Source organism: Erinaceus europaeus, chromosome 19 (genome assembly GCF_950295315.1).
Source record: "Erinaceus europaeus chromosome 19, mEriEur2.1, whole genome shotgun sequence".
Taxonomy (NCBI): domain Eukaryota; kingdom Metazoa; phylum Chordata; class Mammalia; order Eulipotyphla; family Erinaceidae; genus Erinaceus; species Erinaceus europaeus.
In genome coordinates, this window is record NC_080180.1 from 39,411,805 (window position 1) to 39,435,146 (window position 23,342).

At 38.4% G+C, this 23,342-nt stretch overlaps 1 protein-coding gene across 1 annotated transcript in view; it reads left to right on the forward strand.

Annotated features, from left to right (window-relative positions):
* The window catches only part of MARCHF1 (membrane associated ring-CH-type finger 1), an 853,606-nt gene that overhangs the window by 124,644 nt on the left and 705,620 nt on the right, over positions 1 to 23,342 (forward strand). The window contains exon 3 of the mRNA XM_060178875.1: positions 3,262 to 3,324. The gene's annotated coding sequence lies outside the window, so the exon portion shown is untranslated. The remainder of the gene's footprint in view (positions 1 to 3,261; positions 3,325 to 23,342) is intronic.

Consider the following 23,342-nt stretch of genomic DNA (forward strand, 5'->3'; position numbering starts at 1 on the left):
CATCTGTCAGGATGGGATTGTAGTAGCTTTTGGAACTTGGTGACTGAAACTAAAGTGCTTTAGAAGATGTCTCAGCTGCAGATCGATGAGGTTTGCTAAATCCCAGTGGCCGTTAATCCTTGTTGTTTTTGGGAATATCTGTGTGTCTCCTGTTAACTTCATTGCTACGCCTCTCAGAAGTGAGATTAACTCTTTATTATTGACTATAATTTTCCACTCTTTTACTTTTTAAATTTTTATTGTATGAATTTAATCCACACAACACATAATATAAATAAAAGTGTAAGGAACACTTTAAGAAAATACTGCCTAGTTTAACAAATAAAACAGTGCTGATTGTTTCTAAGAGAAATTCCCTCAGTCACAATTGTTACCTTTACTTTTACTTAGTCTCCTTATACTTTTATCTATCCCTAAAAGGGATACTTCATTTATCCTTATGGTCACAAAATTTGTCATCTATCTTTATGTTAATGTCTTCTGTAATTTCCTGGAATCTATCTTGATTTTTATTTGTGGAGAGAGAGAATTATACAGTTTAATTGTTTCCCATATAGAAAGCGCTTGCTCTATTACTGCTATAATAAGTATCACAAACTAAGTGGATTAAAAGAACACACATTTATCATTTTACAGTTCTGTAAATGAGAAGTCCAACATGGTTTTCACTATATTTAGATTAAGTTATTAGCAGGGCTGTTTTTCTTCTTGATAACTTGAATTAAAGTATAATTTCTTTCCAGGGGGTCAGGTAGTAGCACAGGGGTTAAGCGCACATGGCACAAAGTTTGAAGCCCCAGCTCCCCACCTGCAGGGGAGTGGCTTCACAGGTGCTGAAGCAGGTCTGCAGGTTGTCTTTCTCTCCCCCCTCTCTGTTATCCTCTCCTCTCTCGATTTCTCTCTGTCCTAACCACCACCAACGACAGCAATAGCAACAATATTAATAATAACAACAAGGATAAACAGCAAGGGCAACAAAATGGAAAAAAAAATGGCCTCCAGGAGCAGTGGATTCGTAGTGCAGGCACCCAACCCCAGCAATAACTCTGGAGGCAAAAAAAAAAGTATAATTTGTTTCCTTGCCCTTTCCAACTTCAATTTTTTCTTGCAGTTGCCTCATGGTTATTGCTGGGCCACAGTGCCAACATGCTGAATCCACCACTCCCAGTGACCATTCCCCTCCTCCTCCTCCTTTTTCTTTTTCTTTTTCTTTTGTTTGAAAGGGCATAATTGAGGTGGGTGAGATAGAGAGGGAGAGAGAAAGAGAGACATCTGCAGACCTACCTCCCCTCTTGCAAAGTGTTATTTTGGGGTGTCTCCTTCCTTCTCCGGCAGGGTGTCCTCCAGGGGAAAGGTAACGGGCTGGTTCTTTCTCGCTCACGACAGGGGTGACACGAAGTAAAAGACACCAGGGGACTCTTAGCGTGAATCTAGAATCTGAGTCCTAAGAGTCCCAGAATCCTAGAGTCCATTTATTAGCAAAATTGACATGAGTTAAATAGAAAAGCAATGGAGGTAATTATTGTTGAAATATGACAGAAATTACAGGTTTCTTAACAGTCAGCATGCCCCTAAGGTAGGGGGCTGGTATGACAGGAATTGATGATATACAAAACAGTTATTTTCCATGACACAAGCAACTTAATTATCCAAAGGTATTTGAGAGAAGCATAGGGGTTAAACCCATAGGGTGAGACAGAAAGAAGATAAATATCAAAAGGCCATATAGTTTGGAATTTCTCTTGTCTGGGGTCTGAGGTGTGTGATGAAGTGTGTGATAAGGTGTGTTCTTCTGTGATCAGAAGGTGACTTTGAATGAGTGAATCTGCGGCCATGTGGCCTGCAGTTAATGGAGGGAAGTACTGGGGTATCTGTGGGCCTGAGAGTCAAGAAGGAAAGAACCAAGTCTGAGTTTCCCCCCTTATGCTCACCTTGGTTAAGAGAGACTTACCAAGAGGTTATCTTCTCAGACCTCCATCCAAAGATGGGGGTAGTTCTCCCTAAGCTCTATCAGGCTTACACATGTTCCCAACAGTGTTAGCCATTGCAGGTGGCGAGCACAGGTCTGGACTGTGTTCGTGGTAAAGTGTGCATTCAGCCTGCTGCCCCCCACCTGGTCCCCACCATTTCCAACTTGTAAATACCTTCAGCATTCCTGTTCTCATCTTCAAAGGTGGCAATGTCACATTTTTCTCATCTTTTATGCTTTTGTCACTACATGATATGATATGATCTCAGCTAGGAAAAGTTTTAAATACACCAGTGTGGTTATATATGAGCTATGTGGATCAACGGGGAAGGTATCTAAAACACTATATTCTTCATCACATATGAAAAGATAATTTTCTGGGGCCAGGTGCTGTGCACCTGGTTGAATGCACATATTACAATGCACAGGGATCCAGGTTTGAGCCCCCAGTCCTGACCTGCAGGGAGAAAGCTTTGCAAGTGGCAAAGAAGTGTTGCAGGTGTCTCTCTTTGCTCTCTCCCTCTCTATATCCTCCCACCCTCTCAATTTCTGGCTGTCTCCATCCAATAAATAGATAATTAAAAAATTAAAAAACCAACAACCTCATTTTCCTATACACAGTCACATATATTCTTGGACTACAAGTTTAGGACATAGACCTCTGGAAAGCCATTACTTTGCCTAGTATATTATTTGCTCTCTCATCCTTCATAAAATTAACCATCTTAGTGATTTATAATGCAGCCCTCTCAGTTATCAGAATTAATAGTCATTTGCTCTCTTTTATTTTATCATTCTGTTTTTCTACTCAGACATCACAGTAACTAGATGTATACTGAAACTTTAAACTAATTCTCACCAATCCATCTTTAAGTTCCCATCATTCTTTTCCCCTTTTATTTAGTGGTTACTGGATATTTTGGCAATTACATGTACCATATACATTTTAGAATCACTGTGTTGAGTTTCAAGAAGAATGCTGATAAATCTGATACGCATAGACTTGGCCTTGGCCGGGGGGGCATAAGTGAACAAACTGTTTCTATTACTTGTGAGAACTATGGTGATCATCTTTGAGAGGTGGGGGGGGGGGGTAGGGACACCGAACTTTGGTGGTGGGTGCAGTGTGGAATTATATCCTGTAATCTTACAGTCATGTAACACACTTAATCACAAATAAAAAAATGAAACAAAGAAATATGCTGCGACAATCTTTATAGAAGCTTTAAATTTTGGGAAAATATTTGTCTACCAATTTTAATTTACTATTCCTTTTTTTTTTTTTTAACCAGAGCACTGTTCAGCTCTGGTTTATGGTGGTGCAGGGGATTGAACCTGGAACTTTGGAGCCTCAGGTATGAGAGTGTGTTTGTATAACCATTATGCTATCTGCCCTTGCCCATTAATTTACTATTTTTTAAAAAAATATTTATTTTATTCCTTTTTGTTGTCCTTGTTGCTTTTCATTGTTGTTGTATTTACTATTGTTGTCATCATTGTTGGATAGGACAGAGAGAAATGGAGAGAGGAGGGGGAAGACAGAGGGGGAGAGAAAGATAAACACCTGCAGACCCATTTCACTGCTTGTGAAGCGACTCCCTTGCAGGTGGGGAGCCAGGGGCTCGAACCAGGATCCGTACACCAGTCCTTGTGCTTTGTGCCATCTGCGCTTAACCCGCTGCGCTACAGCCTGTTTAATTTACTATTCTTAAAAAAACAAAACATATGTTTATGAGAGAGAGCGCAGAGAAATAACAGAGCCAGTGTATCACCCTTGCATATTTGATACCCAGGATAAAACTCAGGAGCTCATTCTTTAGCGTCCAGAGATTTTTAACTATGGAGTCTCCCAGGATACATGCTATTTTACTCAGCCATATAGTATGTCCTGCTCTTTTTTTGAACTCAAGAAGCCTTCATTTCAATGATCCTGCTGGAATACATTTTCTCTGTACTGAATATATTTGTGTGCATGTGTGCACATGTTGGTTGCACAGATGTTATGGGATAATCATGGGGCTATTTATTGGATATTTAGATAGATTTTTCACAGGGAAAATTAATGGATTTCCAGGCAGAGTACATGAAGCTAATTATATATGTTTAGCATGAATGCATGAGCTTATAGCTATGTTACATGCTTACTCCTTTTACTTTGACAGTTATTTTACTTAGTTCTTTTAAAATCAGTCAATGTAATTACATTTACGCATTGTGATAACTGTTCCAACAACCTTGAATTCCTTGGATAAGCTTAATGCAATATTTATTAAATATGCCTGCTATGTAGTAGATACTTTGGCGATGTATTGATGAAATGAACAGTCTCATCACCCAGGTTGCATGCAGGCAGGATGGTTTGAGCATGCCACCTTTTTGAGAGCTGAATTCTGGGAACAGATTCCACAGGGAGCATTTTTCTCCCTCCATTTATAGCTGAGACCAAAGGAACACTTCCTTACTTGCTTACTAGCAGAGTATATTTTGTTATTAGTTAACACTGAACAAATGACACATGCAAACCTCAGAATCCCTTGTACTTAAGGTGAACCTGGGCTTTGTCCCCACCATCTTCTTGTGGTGTGACTCAAGGTTTCAGTTATTGCTTTAGTTATTTCCAGTTTGTCGAGGGATAAGTACTCTTACAGGCTCATGCATATTGTACTTGAATATATTTAGAGCTCTCACAGGCTGTTGAGTTGAGAATCTTAATTCCTTTCTGGATGTTGGTCAGAGGCAGTCTTCAATTCCTTGCCACTTGGACTTCTCTATTTAGCAAATTACAAAATGGCAGCTAATTTGAATCCAACAGGCACCAAGAGGAATAATGAGAATTTGAAAAAGGGGTGGTAAGGTGAAAGAGAGAAAAAGGCACCAAAATTATAATATTTATAGTCTAATCTTTCAAGTGATACCTCATTACTTTTCTTATATTTTATTCAAGGAAGTAAGTTATGAGGTTGACACCATAATAAAAGGGAAATTAAATTCAATCTAAGTCATAAATACTAGCATATAGAGATCATTGGAAGCCAGTGTAGAAATGTGCTTGATATCTTTTTTTAAATTTTTATTTATAAAATGGAAACTCCTTCTGCTGAATCGTGATGAATACCTATTAGCCCTATGGACACTGTTACACAATTAGACTCTGTAGGTCTAATGACTTTGATGTAAATTCTTGAGTTTCTGTGGCGAACCATGGAGTCAGAAGTCCATGCCAATAAACTGTAGTAAGGAGGAAAAATGGTGTGAGTGAAATTGCCAGCCAGGTTCTGCTGACTTCAGCTATGTGTCATGTTTTGTTGGTCAAGAGAAATATTTAACGTGAGACCAAGGAACACGTAGTATAAACATGCCATTACTGGGAAAAGTGCACCAAGTAGTGAAAGAAAGAAAAAAGGGGGCCATTAATTTACCATTTGCTCAGATCCACAATGATCCCCAAGTTCCAAAAAATTTAAGCAGTTTTAAAGAACATGCCATGTCAGATTTAACTTGTAGTCTCTTTGTCTAATACTATTTCAAAACAAAGCAATTTATAGAACCCAGTAGTCTCATTATTCTGTAGGATTACAAGGTTAAAAATACTTAAGAGTTTTGTCAGCTATAATAGCTCAAATTGAGGTATAGGGACAGATGTGCATGCTTACAGCATCTACAAACACAGAGATTTAAACTTGAGGGTTGATGACTTTAAATTAGAAAAGAAGAGAAAAGGGGAAAAAAAAACTAAAGAGAATATGGCACTTTATTTTTACTCAGGGACAAGAAGAAACATAGTTTTTCACATTTCTTGGTTGGATTTGCTCTCTATGTCAGTGGATCTCATTGTTGGGTACATATTAAAATGATCTGTGATGTCTAAAACAGATGCTCAGCACTATTACAAATCAATCAGATCATCTTGGGGACAGCCCATTGACAACCAGGGTGGAGAACCACAGACCAGAGACCTTTCTCTGAGAACTAAGTTTTAGAATAGTGGTATCTGTAGCATATGCAAATTGTGTGGTGGCTTTGCACTGAAAATGGTTTAGTTTATCTTAGAGAGCTAGATATCTCACCCTGATGTTTACATGAGAATGACTAAATCCTTTTAGATGCTAGCAGTTACATTCATATCCCTAACTAGAATTTACATATATACACTTACCATAAGATTCGCAGAGATTCATTATTCTTAAAGAAAGCAGAAAGCTTAATAACGTGAAATACTGAAATATTGGAGCCAGATGCTGGCTCATTCAATAGAGTGAGTACATATTATCATGCAAGAGGATTTGGGCTTAAAGCCGCGACCTTCACCTGCAGTGGTACATGTCACGGGAGATAGAGCAGTACAAGGGATGTCTCTCCTCTCGGCCTCTTTTCTTGTTCTGTCTCTCACCCTCTTACCTAGATGAAAGAAAAAAAAAAAAGAAACAGCTTCTAGGGGCAGTGGATCCATATTATCACTGGGTCAGTGTGGTGACCCTGGTGGCAAATAATAAGACTTATAATCTCATCTGTTGTTTTTTCCTGATGTTTATTGCAACTGTGAGTCTTAACCATTTTAGAACAAGTGTTGGTGTGTAGGTGATGCACAGTGATGGGATGATGTCGAGGAGACTAACAGCCTCTTCAGTATGGAAGATTAGACTCTCCTTATCCTTTCTGAATTATCCTCTTCACCCCTTGGAACTCCAAATCCATATCCCAATTTAACTCACAATGTTATATAAACTGTATAAGCCTATTTTTGTCCAATTTACCTTTGAATTCTTATCTTTGAGGTCTGGATGAGAAATCATTTCACACTGTAATTAGAATAAATGTCATTTATTAATATGATATATATATTGTATTCATGAAAAAGTCATGAAGTGAAAAGTTGAATTACTATTTTTCCTTAAAATTTATTTACTATTTTATTAAAGGAGATCAAAATGATACTGAAATAACTCAGCCTATGTCATTCCAGCATTTGGTACTCATATTGTCTTGCATTTATTTTAGAATCTCTTCTTAGTTTTGAAATGGAAAAATTTAAAATGCAATAACAAATACCTGTATATTGTAAAGGTTCATTTGTGTATGCATTTTGAAAATATTATTCTTTTATTTTCTTTGACTATCTTTATCCACTTCTGTTTTTTTATTCGTGATTTAATAATTGATTTCCAAAATTATGGGATAACAGAGGTACAATTCCACACCATTTTTACTGCCAGAATTCTGTACCCCAATTCCCTCCATGGGAAACTGCAATAGTTCTCCCAAGGTCACAGATATGGTTGACTATTATTTCTATGACTGTCTTGTCATATATATGCCCATTTTTATTATTCTTGGGACTTGGTGCCAGCACTGTGGATTCACTGCTCCTGAAGGCCTTTTTTTTTTTTTCATTTTATTGGATAGGAAAGATAGAACTTGAGAGGGGAGGGGAAGATACAGAGGGAGAGAGAGAAAGACACCTGGAGACCTGCTGCACTGCCTGTGAAGCTACTCTTTTGCAGGTGGAGATCTGGTGGCTTGAACCAGGATCATTGTGCAGATCCTTGTGCCTCGTACTTTTTGCACTTAACCCAGTACACCACAGCCCAGCCCCCTGCCCAATTTTTCTATGGTCCTGCCATCTTTTCATTGATGAGTCACACCTACACCTATTACTACTTTGGATGTCTTACCTTTTTTTTTTTTCCTCTTTCTGGGTGCTGATGGAATTGGGGTTCAGAGCCCTCTCCCTCCCCCTAAAGTTTTTCCGTTTATGGAGTATGAGGTTCTTTATAGGGTGCAGAAGGTGGGAGTTCTGGCTTCTGTATTTGCTTCTCTATTGAACATGGGCGTTGTCAGGTGGATCCACACCCTCAGCAAATTGCTGTCTTTCCTTAGTGGGCTATGGCTCTTGGAGAGGTGAGGTCTCAGGACACATCTGCCCACAGAAGTCAGGATGGAATTATTGTAGCATCTGCAACTAAGTGGCTGAAAGCCAGTAATACATAAAGCAAGGCAAATTGTTAGTAAACTGGAATTAAAAAGTAGGAATACTGCAGATAAGATTAGGGATCCTGGTGTGGAAAGAAGCCAGAAGTCTATTTTAGGTATCTTCATAGGGACCCATGATTTTAGTAATTTTTTTCTTGAGTTTGACAGCAAACATGCAGGTGGACTAAAGACATTGTCTTGGATGCTGTAGTTAAGAGTTGAGATTAAAACTAGAAAACTAAATTGGCAGAGAGTAGCTCTCAAACTTAAAGATGAATATAAATAAAAGTAACTGTTGAGCATGCTCCCAGAGGGATAGAGAATGGGAAAGCTATCAGGGGAGGGGATGGGATATGGAGATTGGGTGGTGGGAATTGTGTGGAATAGCACCCCTCCAACCCTATGGTTTTGTTAATTTATCCTTTCTTAAATAAAAAATAAATTAAAAAGTAACTGTTTACCCCGTCGATCTGACCCAGGGCCCATATATATTCACATTTAGTACAGGAGCCTGTGTAACCTCTGAATCCCTGTGAGTTTGAGCTCACAGTCCAATGTCACAGCTGGGAACATTCTAGGCTCCACTTATTCAGGACTAGTCTTCTTAGAGTGGCAGAGTGGGATGACCCAGCCTCCGTTTAGAGAGTGGGGAAGTCGTTACCATTGTTACTTTATAGTGAGGGTAAGGTCCTTGAGAGACCCACAAGAGGTCTTGTGGTTTTGAAAGGGAAAATTCTAAAATATGATAACAAATATCTATATAATAATGTAATAGTTTATTTGGATAGGCATTATTAAAATAATTTTCTTTTGTTTTCTTTGACCTTTTTTTTTTCCTTAAAACTGCTGTTTTAATTCTGTGTTCTCCCTGTTAACATACAGTGACTTTTCACTATGCATAGACTCATCCAAGACCTGGCTTGGATCAACTCTCTCTCTCTGTAGAGCGTCAAGCCTATTTTTCAGTAAAATAGCCTAAATTTTACTCTGCTTCCTCCAACTCAGCAACTCAACACAAATTGAACTGATTGTCTTGCCTGGCTCTTATCAAACAGTGTCTTCTTGGGGAATTCACTTTCACCAACTGTTATGAGATTCAAAGAGATAACAAGGTTCTCTGCCTAGAATAGTGTCCAGTGGTGCTCAGTGATCGCTTCTATGCCAGATTTCCCCTTTTTGGTTCTTCTCTCAGAGTTTTCCAATTAGTGAACTTTCCATCCATTTAAAGTTATCTTTCAGTTTTCTCTCTTTTTTTTTTTTTACCTTCGATGCCAAATTCAGGAACTTCATCAGTTAATTTTTCTCTGATTCCAGATTTATATAATCTAGATCAGAACCTAATACCTGGGTCATTTTATAACCTACTTTACTGTTCTAACAACTGGCTCTTTATTTACTCATTTTAAAAATTTTATTTATCTTTGAACTTTTACTTGACATATTTTTGGAGAGAGACAGAGAAATTGAAGGGGGTGGAAGTTATGTAGGAGAGGGAGAGGAAGAGGGGGCAGAAGGGAGGAGAGAGAAAGAAAAAGGAGAGCATGCTCAAGCTGCAGTACTCACTGTTTCACAGTTAATGAAGCTTCTCCCCTGCAGTTGGGACTGGAGATTTGAACCCTGGTTCTTATGTACTACAATTTATGTATTCAATCAGGTGCACTACCACCCAGAGCATCTTTATTTAGATTTTATGCAGTTAGCATATTTCTTAAAGGTATGACTCAGATATTTCTCTTTTCTCAGTGACTTTATGCAGTCAAATCATTTCTTTTTCTTTTGTTAGAGGAAGAAATAACAGCGTTTTATTTTTATTTATTTTGGAATTAAAAGAGGTGAGGATTTGTACTGTAGTTGTAGGAAGACATCTTTCATGAGTGGACAAGAATATGAACACAGGTAATAAGAAGGAGAAACAAAAGAAGGAGAAATGAGAGAGAGAGAGAGAGAGAGAGAGAGAGAGAGAGAGAGAGATTGCACTTTAACAAAAAATATGTCCAAGGCAAGTGTAATTTTAAACATTCTAAGTTATGGTAGTACTAACTCTAGGCACTAAAGCTCCCTGCTTTTCTTCTGAATATCTTATAAAACTCTCTTTACTTTTATCTTAAAACTACCTAAAAATTGACATTTTCTTTTTTATTATTAGTGATTTAATATGACCAACAAGATTGCGGAATAAGAGGTTCCATACAGTTCTCACCACCAGAGTTTCCTATGTCATCCCCTCCATTGGTTGCTTCCCTATTCTTTATCCCTCTGGTAGTATGGACCACAGAAGGTCAGAGATCTGGCATCTGTAATTGCTTTTTCACTGGACATCGGCCACCCATACCTCCAGTCTGTTTTTACCTTTCCCTAGTGGGGTAGTTAGGACTCTGGGAAGGTGGGGTTCCAGAACACATTGGTGAGGTTCTCTGCCCAGGGAATTCAGGTTGGTGTCATAGCAGCATCTGCAACCTGGTGGCTGAAAAGCATTAAGATACAAAGTAGAACAAAGTTGTTAATAATCATGAACCTAAAGATAAGAATATACAGTTACTATTTGGGGTCTTCATGTTGGAAGAAGCTGGGAAATCTATTTTAGGTATATTCCCAGGGGTCTATGACTTTACTAATTTTTCCTTAACCCCACAGCTAACATGCAGGTGGGCTGAAATGTTTGGGAGCTACTCTCTGCCCTGGTCAAGCTTTCTAATCCTATTTTCAATTCTGACACCATCCTCCCAGACAGTACTTTCAGCCCACCTACATGTTAGTTGTCAGGTCTAGGCAAAATCATTTCTTAACTTAGGTTGCCAGTTCATCTGCATAATCCACTACTTTATGCCTCACACTTGTAACATGTCACTTTCCTTGGTTGTCATTACATGAATTGAATTGAATTGATGATGAAATCCATAGCTTCCTGGTCTTTGTATTCACTCAATGATTGCAAATATTTTTTTCTTATAGTATTTTATAAGTATTTGTTGTGCCAGTGAATGTGTATATATTTATTTAGCTGTTGCTCATGTGATTCCCAAAAGGACTTGAGAGAAACTTTGAATGAGAGAGTAAAGAAGTTATAAATATATGTGCAGTCATTGCAGTAGTAGGTTTTCTGAAATATGATAATAGTTTCAACATTTACCACACATTTCTTAGAAACTAATTTGAAACTCAATGAATTCATTTTTCTTGGGGTTTCAAATGCTCAAAAGCATTCAGCCAGTTTTACCTTAACTTTAGATTGAAGTCACTATATTAGAAACATTTTTTTGGATTTGTTACCAGAGTAATTTTGAAAATGAGATACTAACAAACTTGAATACAATCATGTTTTTCATTCATTCTATGGGAAAAGGACTATTTTAACTGATAATAATACTTAGGTCATAGAGTGATTTTATTTCTAAAAATATAACTGGGATTTTCCCAATTTGGGATTTTTTTCTTGCAGTGATAATTTATGGAGGCTTAATTGTTTTATACTAAGGTGCTGAGGCTTCATGCCTGTGTGATTCTACCACTTCCAGTAGACAATTTTTTCCTAGTTATTTTTTATCATTGATTTACAAAACCACAACAGGTGCATAATTCCACACCATTCCCACAACCAGAGTTCTGAGTTCCCATTCCCTCCGGTGTCAGAATTCAACAAGTTTACAAATTTAAAACATTAAAGGAATATATTCTAAGAAGTAAAATCTAGGCAGTTAAAGAACTTGAAGTTTTCAATCTATTTTCTTATGACATACTGCATTAACAGTGATTTGTAAGATTATAATAGATTACCATTTCATACTGCTCACACCACCAGAGGTCTGTTTTCCTACCCTTACATCCATATGATGGGCCTGTACCCAACCCACACACCCGCCAGCATCTTTTACTTTGGTGCGACTAAACCTAGTCCAAGTTCTGCTTTGTGTTTTCCTTTATGTTCTTATTTCTTACCTTATATCTATGAGTGAAATTTGCCCCATATCCATCCTTTTCTTTCAGGCTTTACCCATTTAATATAATTCCTTTAAGCTCCATCCAAATGAAGTTAAGAAGGTGAATTTGTGGGAGTTGGGTGGTAACACAGTGGGTTAAGCGCAGGTGGTGCAAACCGCAAACCGCAGGGATTGGTGTAAGGATCCTGGTTCTAATTCCTGGCTCCCCACCTGCAGGGGAGTCGCTTCACAAGCAGGTCTGCAGGTGTCTGTCTTTCTCTCTCCCTCTCTATCTTCCCCACCTCTCTCCATTTCTCTCTGTCCTATCTAGCAATGACGACATCAGTAACAGCAACAATTAAAAAAAAGGGCAACAAAAGGGAATAAATAAATATTTTAAAAAAGACAGTGAATTTGTTTTTAATAGCTAAATAGTATTCCATTGGGTATATATATCACGCCATTCTCAGCCACTCATCTGTTGTTGGGACATATAGGTTGCTTCCATGCTTTGGCTATTCCACACTGTGCGGCTATGAACATAGATATACACATATTTTTGATTGATTCCTTAGGCCTTCAATCAGTTTCCCCCCCTCTCATATTAGTTTAATAGTGATTTATGAGACTATGAGTTCATAGAAGTGTACATCAACACCATTCCCACCAACAAAGGACAGTGTCCCAAACCCCACTTCCACCCCCAACTCCTCCCCCCCCCTCCCGTGAAGCTGAACATCTACTCTCACCCTCCACACAGAGATTTTTACTTTGTTGCCCTACTCCAAATTCAGTCAAATCTTGCTTTGAGTTTCTCTTTCTGTTCTTCTTTCTCAACTTCTGTTTATGAGTGGGATCATCCCATACTTGTCTTTGTCTTTCTGACTTAGCTCACTTAACATGATTCCTTCTAGCTCCATCCAAGATGAGTTAGAGAAGGTGGGTCCATTGTTCTTAATAGTTACATAGTATTCCATTGTGTAAATACACTAAGGTTTCTCAGCCATTCATCTGTTGTTGGGCACCTGTTTGCTTTCAGGTTTTAGCTATTACAAATTGTGCTGCTATGAACATAGGTGTACACATATCTTTTTGGTTGGGTGTTATGGAGACCTTGAGGAATATCCCTAGGAGAGGAGTTACTGGGTCATATGGAAGGTCCATGTCTATCTAGCCTTGTGAGGGTCCTCCAGACTGTCCTTCACAGCGATGGAAAAATGTACATTCCCACCAGCGGTGCAGCAGTGTTCCTTTCTCCCCACAACCTCTCCAGCACTTGTTGCTGCTGTCCTTTTTGATGTATGACATTCTCCTAGGGGTAATGTGGTATCTCAATGTTGTCTTTATTTGCATTTATCTGACAATCATTGACCTGGAACAATTTCTCATGTGTTTGTTAGCCTTTTGGATCTCTTCTGTAGTGAATATTCTGTTCTTATCCTCTGCCCATTTTTTTTGGATGAGGTCATTTGTTTTATCGTTGCTAAGTTTGCTGAGCTCTTTGTATATTTTGGTGATTAGTCTCTTGTCTGATGTATGGCATGTGAAGATCTTAGGATATGTCCCTAGGAGAGGAATTGCCGGGTTACAGGGTAGGTCCATTTTTAGCCTTCTGAGAATTCCCCAGACTCTTCTCCATGGTAGTTGGACCAATTTACATTCTCTTCAGCAGTGCAAGGCAGTTCTTTTGGCCCCACAACCTTTCAAGTTTTTGGATTTTTTTTTTTTTTTGGTATCCTTTCTGATGTATGACATTCTCATGGGGTGAAGTGGTGTCTCATTGTTGTGTTTATTTGAATTTCTCTGACAATGATTTGGAGATTTTTTTCCTCTATGTCTCTTGGCCTTTTGGATCTTTTTCTCTATTAATTTTAACTAGGGGGAGGGAGGAAGAAGGAGGTACACCACAGCACACCTCACCATTCATGAAGCAGTCACTCACAGTGCTTTTATGTGGTAAACGGGGACTCAAACTCAGGTCCTTATGTGTGGTGAAGTGTTTACTGGGCGAACCACTTTCCAGCCCCTAAATAATTTCTTAACTTTTCTGAAGCAGTCTTTACATTTTTGACTAACATAGGTAATGTGATTTTTCAAGAGATAAATATTTAAATCATACTGTTCTTGTGATATTATCATGAAATATAGGAAAGGCTATAATCTCCAACATACTTAGCATTTGTTGTCTAACAGATGAACTTATGAATTTTTTAATATATTTTTTAAAAGATGCCGTTCAGTGATTCATTTAATCAAAACATCTTCTGCCCTTTAAAAAAGGAACATTTCTGTCAATCCTCCAAGTATACTCTATAATTTAAGCTTCTAATTAGTAGCTTTACTCAGACACTTTGCATTAGGATTTTGATATACCATAAATATTACACATTGCTGGTTTCTCAGTTTCTAAGACATAACAGTTAGCCAGTTGTGTGTGTGTGTGTGTGTGTAATTCCTAAATGTCACTGGTGTTTCTCTACAATTAAGTGTCAAATAATTATCATATTCTAATTTAAATCACTATTATATAGTTTTACTACTACTAAAACAGTATACTTTTTTATCATGATGAAAGGTTATATAATAAATGTTTTATATATGGGAATGGTAAGGACAGAGAAAAGCTAAGCATGCTGGATTTTTAGTCTCAGTGTTTCCATATATTTATTTAATAATTAATGTTAATATATCCAACAGCTATTTATTTAGTGTCACATTAACCTAATATGAGAAGGACTTGGAAATACTTGAAATGTTGATACTTAGGGTACTGGTTCTATACCCCCCTCCAAGTTATAGTCAAGAGGAAGAAGTTCACACAAGATAACTCATTGTTTAGACTAGGCATTGCATCTTTCCATTGATTTGATAACTAACATTTTATAAGACTATAAATTTGAAAAGTGTTCCAGATATTATATTATTTGTCTAAGCATAAAGCCGCAGAATCTACACTGGACCCCAGGTCTAATCTTTTCATTAGCTATTGTTCATGGCCACGAGTGATTAATTATTTTCTTGCTTCACGCTTCTCTGCTAAGTAGAGTTGATATACTGGATTGCCTCAATCCAAGGAATGCTATAGGATAAAATGAAATACATTAAATTAAATCAATCTATTTTGTTGAGAACAATGATGCTACAAAATTCTAAGGCATACTCATGCATTAATGATGAATTGTATGAGTTCAGGATCTTTTCCTGTAAGTACAGAACTTAAAATCCTGATAATATTACCATTTGTGCACCATGCGATTATGAATTGTGTCCAAGTCTTACAAAAACATAACAGTTTTATAGTCATGGTTACACATGGTGATTACTGATCTAACATTTAACTTGAAGCATGCTTTCAAAAATCTTTATTGTTGAATTGTTTGTGTTAGCATTCTAAGACATTCTGCCCCAGTATGGTTCCGTAGCCCCCATGTGCACTTGGTCGATTCCAAATTATATTCCTCCATGAGGATCATTTCTGGAACCATCCGTTCCACCCCGGTTCCATGGCTGCCAGTTCTTAGCAACATCGCCCCGCCAGATATTCGTCGGGATGCGGCATCATCTAAGTTCATTTCCCACGTCTACGCTCGACCGGACCTGCCAATATACGCGGATATCTTCGCCCACCCTGTCCAACGCTTGACGTCTCATCACCCAATCTGGTCCCCTACGCCTACACTGAACTTCTCTGTTCCAGACTCTTGGAAACAGAGTTGGCAGTCAGCTGAGGTAAAGAACAAACACCTCATCACAGACCCCTGCAAGCGTCAACCCGGCTTTGACCTAGCACGTTATGATTGGGCCCTCCTCAATCGCTATCGAACAAGCCATGGCCGGTGGGCCGCTATGTTCCATCGCTGGGGAGCCAGAGACAACCCGAACTGCCCCTGCGGCTCCAGACAGACTATGACCCACATAGTCAACGACTGCCACCTCTCCAGATTCAAAGGAGGTCTTGAAACTTTACATCAGGCTCAACCTGACGCTGTTGACTGGCTACAGAAAAAGGGCAAACGCTAGAAGAAGAAGAAGCATTCTTATTTGAAAATTGGGTAAAGAGGAGAAATAGATTTCAGTTGAGAGGATATATCTTATACTTGGGACTCCATTTGCTTTAGTGATCTTTTTGTTTCATTGAATAGAGACAGACTGAAATCAAGAGGGGTGGGAAAGATAGAGATCAAGATAGAGACACACTTACAGCTCTGCTTCACCACTCATGAAATTTCCCTTTTGCATATGGGGACTGGGAGCTTGAACCAGGGTCTATGCCTCACATTATATATGCTTTTTTTGTCATTTCATTGGTTAATGGTTTATAGTACAATTGTTGACACATGGGTACAGTTTCTCATCTTCCCATGATAGGTGTCTTACTCTCATCCTAATCTAGGTATCCCTCTACTGTTATGCATATGGCCCCTCTAATTCTTCTACCTCCAAGACCCTGCCAGGCGGCCATCCCCTCTCCAGGGCCCTTGGCTTTGGTGAAATATACCAAACCCATCCCAAATTTTACTTTGTGTTTTACTTTTTTGTCATTTTCTTAAGTTCTGCCTATTGCCCTTCAGCAATGTGATATATTTCTCCCATCAAGATTGAGGGCCCAGTTCGGTTTCTGTAAAGTTTGGGCTGAAATCTTAGCGACTCATTTGTAGCCAGTAGAATGCACCAAAAGTAAGCCTCTATGAATTGTCAGGTCAGAAAGAAGCCTTGTAGCTTCATTCTTCATCACTTGGGATGTTCATTCTTCTCCTGCTCTGTGTCTCTTCTCTGGGAATCCTGACTCATTTTGTAAATCTCATGTCACCTTGAGAGGCCACAGGCAATACTGACAGACCCAGCTGAGCTCAGCTTTTAAATCACCCCACTTCTGATGTCTGAGAGAATGAAGATACCGCACCATGACTTTTTATTTGGAATACAGGCCTAATCATTTTTGCTCTGCATGTTCTTCGAGGTCATCTAGTCCTTGAAATGACCATGCCTTTCTTTCCCTGCAAGGGTTTATCTCACTGAACTTAATAAACATGCAAATCTAAAGTAGCCTTCTTCTTCTGTCTTTAACCCTGTACTTATCAGTGCAAGATGCAGAAGGCAGCCATACTTTTTATGAGAAAGTAACACTTTCAAATTGAGAGTTGTTCTTGCTGTCAGGAAGATTTTCATCAACTTCAAATCAGTATTAAGTTTTGAAAAAGTTCTCAAAAGACCAAATCTAAGAAATGGAGATAAGATCATGGCGTGCAAATGCACTTAAAAAATTCTAACAGGACTGAGAGGTAGCTTACTTAGTAGAATTTTTTTCTTTTTTTTTTTTTTTTTGTTATTTGATAGAGATAGACATTGAGAGGGGTGAGGGAGGGAGAGGGAGAGGGAGAGGGAGAGACCTGCAGCTGTGTTTTACTTGTGAAGCTTTCCCCTTGCAGGTGGGGACCACGGGCTTGAACCCAGGTCCTCACACACTGCAGTGTGTACGCTTAACCAGGTACACCACCACCTGGCCCCCCTTAGAAGAATGTTTACTTTACTACTTTCTATCCCTGGCACCACTTAGGAGCATCATTAAGGACACATGGGGCACTCTATAGATGGCAGAATGGAACCACTTCTCTCTCACCTGTCTTTTCTCCCCTTAATAAAAGTAAGAAAAAATCGTGTGGTCTGGGAGGTGGAGCAATGGATAAAACATCGGACTCTCAAGCATGAGGACCTGAATTCAATCCCAGGCAGCACATGTACCAGAGTGATGTCTGGCTCTTTCTCTCGCCTCCTGTGTTTCTCTTTAATATATATATATTTTTTTTTAAAGGATGAAAAAATCACCCCACTCCTGCATATACCACTCTCAGTGGTGGCATTCTATGTAGGTGAGACTTCTGCACTATTAAAAATTAGTAAAGAAACTGGAGGTTTAATATTTTTGAGAGATGGCCTAATTTGGGACAGGGAAGGTGCTTCAGTGGTAGTGCAGAAGACTTGAATTGTGGGGGGTCAGGCAGTGGTGCAGCTGGTTAAGTGCATGTGGCACAAAGCACAGGGACCAGCATAAGGATCCTGGTTTGAGCCCCCGGCTCCCCACCTGCAGGGGAAGTTGTTTCACAGGCAGTGAAGCAGGTCTGCAGGTGTCTTTCTTTCTCTCCCCCTCTCTGTCTTCCCCTCCTCTCTCCATTTCTCTCTGTCCTGTCCAACAATAATAATAACCACAACAAGGGCAACAAAAGGTGGGAAAATGGCCTCCAGGAGCAGTAGATTCATGGTGCAGGCACTGAGCCCCAGCAATAACCCTGGAGGCAAAAAAAAAAAAAAAAAGATCCTGAGTTTGATCCACAATATTGTGTTTACCACAATAAACCTCTGGTACTGTCTCTCAGCAAATCAATGTCTTTAAGGAGAATTGGCAATTTTAATGTCAGTTCTTACTTAAGATGTCATAGATTTTACTTGAAATGTTGAGGCCTCATGATCTGGATAGGCTGCCAAAGTTTCTAAGCACAAGACATTTTCAGATTGGATCAAAACACTTTTCTTGTGCTCAAAGTATTTGAATTGGTAATGTCCGGCTCTTTGACAAAGTAGTCTGAGCACTAAGTAATTCAGGAAGAAAAATAAAAAATGCCAAGTGCTGCCTAACTTTAGTCATGTCAGACTACATGATTAGGAGTGTCTTTAGGGATACATCATTGGTTTCATATTCTACTGAAGTTAGGGTAAAAAAAAGGTCTCAAATAACTGGAAGCCTCATAACAAAAAAAATTAAACAGAATGGAAAATGTTGGAACTGTTTTGTAAAACTAAATTAGAGGTGAAGTACCTAACATACAGATAGGAACTAGTAAACAAATACCTATGCTTTTATTTAAAAAAAATAGATGCTTCAGAACTCTTGTAGCAAAGTGAATATATTACACAGTCACTTTATGCCTCACTCATCTTTTGCTCCTTTTTATTGATTATACAATTTAAGGAGCACCTCAAGCTGCAAATTCAAAAGCCAGGCAGAGAAACTTAAAGGAAAAGTTTGTGTGATATTGGAGATTCCTTAGTTAAGCAGAAAAGGAAACAATGTCTTAGTAAATTGGTTAATTAAGATTTTATTTTATGTTTATACGTGTTGATGACTTCACTAAATACATGATTTTTCTATATAGAATCTGTCAAAATCAGTGTAAATATCAGATGTAATAGAATGTTGAAGTTTTTTTATTTGGGAGAAAATATTTATCTTTTTAAATATTTATTATGGGCTAGAGACAGAAAAATTGAGAGAGTGGGGGACTTAGAGAGGGAGAGGAACAGAGAGTTGCCTACAGCCCTGCTTCACCACTCATGAAGCAGATCAGATATTTACAAGTGAAGGGCCCCTGTTCAGGGAGAAAAGCCAAAACTGTGTTCCACAGGGCACAGGGCAGGGGTGGGGGATGTGGGGAGCAGATTTTGCATGTCCTATGCCACAGCTATGCAGTACTTAGTACTCCCTCCCTCTTTTACTCTCATGAAAACAAATAAATCTTTAAAGACAGAATTTGAACTTATTAACTGCATCTCATCTTTTGTTTCTTCCCATAGGACACCCATAATGCCCCCCCTCCGCCCTGTGCCCCATAGAACAAAGTTCCCTAAGTCCCCCACTCTCAATTTCTCTATCTCTGCCTCTGTCATATTTTGTTGTGAACATTGAAAGGGTCAGAGCAGGCTTCTCCAAAATGAACCTTATTTGGCATGAACCATATAGAAGCCAAAGGCAATTGAGAACCTATAGTCTCAAGAGAAAGTTTGCTCTTTTTTTTTTAATCTTTTTAAAAAGTTTTTTAAATTATCTTTATTTATTTATTGGGTAGAGACAGCCAGAAATCAAGAGAGAAGATGGAAGTAGAGAGGGAGAGGCAGAGAGACAACTGCAGCCCTGCTTCACCACTCATGAAGCTTTCCCCCTGCAGGTGGGGACCAGGGGCTCGAAACTGGGACCTTGCTCAATCAGGTGTGCCACCACCTGGCCCCCCCTTTTTTTTTACCTTTTTAATGAAGTGATTTTAATAACATTTTTATTAGGATTTGATAATGGTTTACAAGATTATAGTAGTATAGGAATATAGTTCCACACTGCACAGACCACCACAGTCCTGCACATACCCAACTGCTGTATTTCTCACAAAATCTGAGAGATTTTTTTTTGGCAGGTTCATGCATTTCAAATAAATTCATTCCACATATGAGCCAAACCATCTGGTAGTTTTCTTATCTCCTTGTTATTTCACTAAGCATAATAACCTCAAGTTTCATCCATTTTGTTCTAAAGGATATATCCATGATGAATCCATGCCAAGAAAAATGAGTACTAGTTAAAGATAAAGTTGATTTTACTGGAATGAGGTTAACAAAGTTAGACAATCACTAATGAAACAGAAGAATGCTCAAACAGGAGGGTATGTTGTCATGAATATATCAAATTAACCCAGTTTATAGGAGTAACAAATAAGTTTGGGACTTGGGGAAGTGGGAAGTAGTACAGCAGGTTAAGTGCACATGGCTCAAAGCACAAGGGTCGGCATAAGGATTCAGGTTCGAGCTCCAGTCTGCAGGGGGTTGCTTCACAAGCAGTGAAACAGGTCTGCAGGCCTCTGTCTTTCTCTTCTCCTCTCGGTCTTCCCCTCCACTCTAAATTTCTCTCTGTCCTGTCCAACAACAACAATAGCTATAACAACAATAACTACAAAAAAAAAGTATGGAACTTAATTTTCAAAGTCATCATTTGGAGTGTCTTCTAGTTCAGTGCTCTTTATCAATGAATTCTGAATGTGTGACTTCATCTACCACTTAAAATTTCTTTGTACCCAAAATCAATTTTCTTAGCATTTTCACTACTGTTAAAATAGCACAGAATGGTAAAAAATTGAATGCTCCCCCATCCCCACTCTCCAATGCACAAGTTATCAGTTAAAGGCAGGCAAGGGAACTATTGCGGTGTTTCAATCCACTGTGTGAAATAGCTTTCCTTTCTTCAATCTCCTTAGTGTCACACATTTAAAAAATTTTACATGCTATAGTTAATAGAACATTGGCTATGTATACATTTTAACCCATAGGAGATTGTTTCAAATTAATTTCTTTTTTAGTTATATTTATTTACTTATTGGCTCAAGATAGCCTGAAATTGAGAGGAAGGGGGGAATAGAGAGGGAAAGAGAGAGATACCTGCAGCTTGCTTCACCACTCTTGAAGCTTTCTCCTTGCACATTGTAACATGTACACTCAAGCAGGTGCACCACCATCTTGCCCCCTCAAATTAATTTCTGAAATTCAGGCATTACTGTGAATTTAAGTATTCTGTTTTATTGGATCAACTATATGTCTTTACTATAATTTACTTGAAGTTAATATTAGTGTGTATTATCATCTAGGATACTTATTAGAAAAACAGAAATACTAAAGAACAATTAACTTTATAGTGTTTTTTGTTATAACAGTGCCAAAAAATTGCTTGAGGACGACGTTATTTCTCTGCCTGCAGCTGCCGTCCAAATAGAAATCATATAGTGAACTAATAAATGTTAGTCCTTTTCTAGCCAAATGACTCAACAAAAGATAGCATTTTTAGTATTTGACAAAACTCCCTCTTAGATACAACAGATAGAGAATTTATCAATCTGACAGACAATTAATAAAATAAGGTTGGTTGGAATATTTCTGTGATAAGAGTTAGAAATGGGTGTAGAAAGGAGAGCACATTGATAAGGCTGTGTATTCATTAGACTCTGAGGCTCACCTGCTCAGTGAAGGCATTACCAAATTGCTCAGCCTTAAGAACACATATTATCTGTGGTCCGGGAGGTGGCGCAGTGATAAGGCTTTGGACTCTTAAGCATGAGGTCCCGAGTTCGATTCCCAGCAGCACGTGCCAGAGTGATGTCTGGTTCTTATCTCTTTCCTCCTATCTGTCTCATTAGTAAATAAATAAAACCTTTAAAAAAAGAACGCATATTAACTAATTAATTCATTAGTACTTCTAAAAATATATCATTTCCTTATTAATGGGAGTAGGAGAGAGGGGACAAAGCATTACTCTGGTACATACGATGTTCCATCATAAGGTCCTGAGATTACAATCCAATGTTCTATCCCTTACACCAAGCCCTGTTATTATTATTTTTTTACTTTGGATCAATAATTTGACTGTATTTTTGGCCAGTGTGATTTGTAAATAGTTTAAACAAGCTTTAGCATTAAAATTCTGGAATTTTCAGAGCATCGGGAAAATTCTTTTCCCGAGGTCATTGTTACCTAATATCTTGATAGTGAGAACATGAAAATGAGACACAAATACTTAACAACAGTGCGGTTTCTCCCTCATGTAAAAAGTTCAGGATATGAAGTGGAAGAATAAAGATAAAATAACTAATACATGTACTTGATGGCAACTTTTCATAAAACCATACCTCTTCACTAACATTGTAGCTTTTGGTGAAACAAGAAAAGCAACAGAGATTTAACTAGAACTTAAGATGTACACTAAATTTTAAATTTATCTGAGGAGTTCCTGGATTTGCATTTGGGCTAATTTTCAGTTAGGTTCAAGAGTTTTCCCAAATATATATGTACTCTTGAGAGTAAGGCAGTAGTGCAGCAGGTTAAACACAGGTGGCATTAAGTGCAAGGACCAGCTAAGAATCCCAGTTGGTTGGAGCCCCCGGCTCTCCACCTGCAGGGGAGTCGCTTCACAGGTGGTGAAGGAGGTTTGCAGATGTCTCTCTTTCTCTCTCCCTGTGTCTTCCCCTCCTCTCTCCATTTCTCTCTGTCCTATCTAACAATGAAGACATCAATAACAACAATTACAACAACAGTAAAAACAAGGGCAACAAAAGGGAAAATTAATTAATTGGAAAACTTATAATAAAAAGATATATGTACTCTTGTAATGAATTTAATATAGTAGAAGTGGTAGGAATTAAAATACAGTATTCTAAAGAATTGATGCTTTGTGTTTCTTTTGTTGTGCAGTGGCAGATGTGGTTTGGAATTTCACTTATAGGGATATAAAGACTATTTCCCCCTATTTCCTATGTACAGAGAAGGCAGAAAGAAAGTTGAATATTATTGAGAATACTTTCTTGAAAGTTCACAATTTGCCTACGATGATGAGGGAGTAATTGAAAGATGGCAAGAAATTTGAGGAAACATCTCTGTAAGGCATATACAGAGAAAGAAAGGAAAGGAAAATAGAACCTAATTCTAGCAGGAACAAAACAGAGAATACAGCATTACAAAAGTATGGACTGCTCAATTTGATGTCTCTGTAGTAAAACTTACTTTGGTATAAGTCATTCACCCCCCCCCCCCGGCCCTTATCATCAGGTCTAAGCAAAAACTGTCAGAATTTATTTAACACAGTAACATCACTGTGTAGAAATTTGCTTGCTTAAGTAAACAGAATTCTGATTAGGGTAGCTAAAGTGGCGGTCTTTCTTGTTTTTACTAGTGTTGAAAAT